This window comes from Pteropus alecto, unplaced genomic scaffold (genome assembly GCF_000325575.1).
Source record: "Pteropus alecto unplaced genomic scaffold, ASM32557v1 scaffold25, whole genome shotgun sequence".
In the NCBI taxonomy this organism is placed as follows: Eukaryota; Metazoa; Chordata; class Mammalia; order Chiroptera; family Pteropodidae; genus Pteropus; species Pteropus alecto.
Genome location: NW_006441955.1, coordinates 36746487 through 36750518, shown reverse-complemented (window position 1 = coordinate 36750518; position 4032 = coordinate 36746487).

Sequence of the window (4032 nt, the reverse complement as noted above, 5' to 3'; positions counted from 1 at the left end):
ATCTTCAAGAAACTGGCTGGACTCTTCGTTAGAGCCAGTAAAACAGTGAAGATTCAAGGAACTTCCCCAAGGCCAGAGAGAGACTTGACGTCAGAGCCAGGATCAGGCTCGTCTCAATGGACCCGGTCCTGTCTTTAGCTCACGTTCACATCTTCTTCCCTTTTAATTAAAAAGAACCGCAGAGAAACAGACTGGTATCAAGCAAAGGCCAAAACTGCACGTATATACTTGTCAGACTGTGTTTTCAAAATCACAGTATTTCTACAATTACCGCCAAAGAGCTAGAAAGAAGGACTGGGATATATTGCAGGGTTTAAAATACTAATGAGAAATACGCCTTAGGATTCGAACAGCAATGTAGGAAAGAGAAGAGAGTTGAAAAGAAGCCGAAACTGTGTGCAGAGAGATGAGTGGGTGGCTTACACTCTGAAGGTGGGCACGCACTTGAGGTCATTAATACAGGGCCCAGGACAGAGGCTGGGGGACATAAGGACAATTTGCCTTCACAATACTCCCCAATAGCATGGGTCCATGGGAAATCCAATGAACAAATATAGTTTCACTCAACCTTTTGATGAGGTGAAAAGCATTGCAGATACTGACCTAACTGGAAATAAAAAGACAAAAAAAAAAAAAAAATTTAAGAAAGTTTAAAAAGCATGAGTGGTGAGACATTTGAAATAAATATTCTGGGCCCAACGCCCTCTGGAGGTCGAGGAACAGACTCAGTTAATGCAGGGAGGCCAGACATAAGCTTCCTACCAGGCCAAGAATGAAAAAGGCGTGCAGAGGTAAAACAGGTGGTGAGTGGTTAAGAACCTGCATCTTTCATCAGAGTCAAATGCAAAAGGAAAAAGGCTCACAGCTTTAAGAATGACTAAAGTGTCAAACATGGCAACTGATAGACTCACTATTTCTTGATCTGACTTCATTTTGTGGGGCAATTGATTAAAAGGGGGTTACTTGTAGTTGGCCAGAGCAGAAAGAGAGATTGTGGCATTTTTTATTAAAATTATTGGGGTAACATTGGTTAATAAAATCAAACAGGTTTCAAGTGTATGATTCAACAATACATTATATTTATATTGCGTTGTGTGTTCACCATCCAAAGTTAAATTTCCTTCCATCATCAAATACTTGAACTCCTGTACCCCATTCATCTTTCCCCTCCTCCCTTCCCTCTGATGACCTGTAATCCACTAGTCTGTGTCCATGAGTCTCTGTTTGTTTGTCACGTTTGTTTGTTGCTTTCAGTTTCATATTCCACATATGATTGTGGCCTTTTTAAAACCACAAAAGCCATTGTTGGTAGCAGAGTCAAAGAGAAAGGCTGAAACAAGAGAGTTTGCTTCCTCTTTTTATTCTTGGCCATGTAAGGACACAATGAGAAGTCAGCAGTCTTGCAACCCAGAAAAGGGCCTCCCCAGAAATCAATCTTGCTGACACTCTGATCTCAGACTTCCAGCTTCTAGAACTGTGAGAAATAAATTTCTGTTGTTTATTTTTTAAAAAGAGATAGAGAACAAAGGCTGGTAAGAATTTTACCAAGGGGTCCCTGCCTACCATGCCCAGATGTCTACCTTCCTGTAGGTGTCCTGTCTCCATGAACACACACCCAGAGCCTACACTAAGCTTTACGGGATGACCCGAAACAAGGCCTTCACTGTAAAACATCATGGATGCCTGTCACGTCGCCCCAAGAGCTCCTGGAGAGTAGTGCTAGCCCTGCCTTTTCCAGCCTTCACAGTTGGCTGTTTTTGTCCAGCTCCTGAATTTTGATGATAGTGGTGTTCATGGCCTCTACCCCAGTGGCTGCCTTCGGGATTTGGGGAGGTTACTTGATCTTTGGCTTGCCTGCCAGGGCTGACCCAGACCTCTGACTGTTTTCTCCCTGGTAAGACCTCTATCTTAGTTTCAGCCCCTGGGTTCCCCAACGCCCAGCTGTAGCCCACCCATTCAACATCCTGCCTTCTAACTCTAGCCCCATGAGTGTGGTTTTGTACTTAAGACAGGGCCACATTGTGGTTGTACCTCTACTTGTAATTTGTTGCAAATTACAATTTGCTTAGCAATCTCTAGCAAAGCCTACATGGTTAGTCTCCTAGCCTGGGTTTATTTCTTCTTTATTAATCTCTTTATTGTCCTTGAGATGCCAGAATTTAAAAACAATTACCACAGCCACTATTGGAGCTTTGTTAAGGAAATGTCCTCAACCCAAGTAGATCAAGGCTCTGGTAGCTCTAACTTGAGAATTTTATTCATTCCCAACTGTTTTGGAGCCTCTACAAAGGGCCAGGAAGCATAGTACACACAGGGAAACCAAGGACAAGACACAGTCCCAATTCTCATGATACTCATAGTCTAATGAGGAGAAAGACAAGTACCCAAGTGGTTATGATTCGGTGTGCATACTACTGAGAGGTAAGTAGAAAAGGCGTGATGCTTCATCCAAAAGAGATGATGACTGAGCTCATAGTTAAGAAAAATAAAATAATAATAAGGGTAAGAGGAGAAAGGGAGAATGCGAGGGAGGGCGTTCCTAGCAGTGGGAGCAGCGTGAGGGTCAGAGCTCTTAATTTTGTGTGGTGCATCAGTTTAGCTAGAAGTTGGGGGAGGGGTGCAGGGTGGGCAAGTGCTCCCAGGGGGATGAAAAGATGGAGCCTGGCAGATCCACAGCCTGGTGGGTCATGTACTCCAGGCTAAGCAGTTTAGACTTTATTGTGTACTGTACTTTGGTTCTCAAAGTTTAGTGTACATAAGAAGCAGTGGGAGAGATTGTTTTAACAGTAGGCTCCTGAACCCTCCGTGCAGAAATTCAGATTCAACTGGTCAAGGAGTGGACTCAGAAATTTGTATTTTAATAACCACTCCCTTCACTGGGTGAATTTAATGCAAATGGTGATTGTGTGACACTTTTCCAAATATAGCTAGAGCCTTAGAGGAGTCGCATGATCAGATCCGTTTCAGAAAAATCACTCTGGCAGAAAGTACCCCGTACACGCTCACTCAGCAAAGCCCCTAATCCTTCGATAATCCCCCAGTAACCTTCTGTTGCCCAGGGACTGCAAAGCTCAGAGTTGGCTCTGAAGAGACAGTCTCCTGAGAAGAGAGGCTGCTGGGAAGCTCATGCCTGAGTGCTCCTGAACTATCCTGCTTTAGACCTTATGTAGCCAAAACTCAAGACAACGAGGTATGCAGATTGTGAAAGCATGAAAGCCTTGGGCCCCAGGTCCACTGGTAGACGCCTGGATTCTGGAGGACACAGGCTCTCTCAGGGTGGAGCCTGGAGCAGATCTATGTCTAGCCTAGTCAGGGCTACAGGAGCTCCTGACAGAACAGAACCTGCACTCATTTGGTTAACAAAGACTCCTGGGGAATTGGGTGCAGGCCCTGCCAGCTCTTTATCTGTGAAATGCCAATTATATCGTCTCAGAGAACTGAACCTCTTCTGATTAATGTAACCTAGTTTCTTGCAGTCAATGGTGGTAAATACATCAATAAATATTTTGTGATGGCTACAACAACGACATTCCAACCAAAAGCATGTTCACTCATTTCTTAGACGTGCCTAATCGACTGAGCTGGATTTCTGCTACCTCAGTGCTCCTCGATGCTCACCACCCATGCCACCCCAGGCCCTAGAAGCCGTCGAACCCAGACCTGTCCCCTCTTCCCACGCCTCTTCCACAGCAAAAGTCACATCTCTTCCAAAATTGGACAATAATACAATCAGTTACATTTTGTTTCATATTCTACCATCTCAGAGGGCAAGAACCATGTCTTGGCTTCCTTTATTCTGACTCCCTGCTCCAAGCAGCCACTCAGATGAGAAGGTCTGAAATAAGCAAGAGGCCTCCGTATGGGTGGGCTGAGCCTCACTTTCAACCCCCAGCCAAAGAGCTAACGACTCAGCTCTGCAGCCACACAGTCACCAGCCTCTAAAATGGGTATTTGCTTCCCGAACACCACTCAGATCATTTTTTTGGCTTGCACTTAGCAGGACTGCCTCTTTACCAGCTGAAATCTGACCGG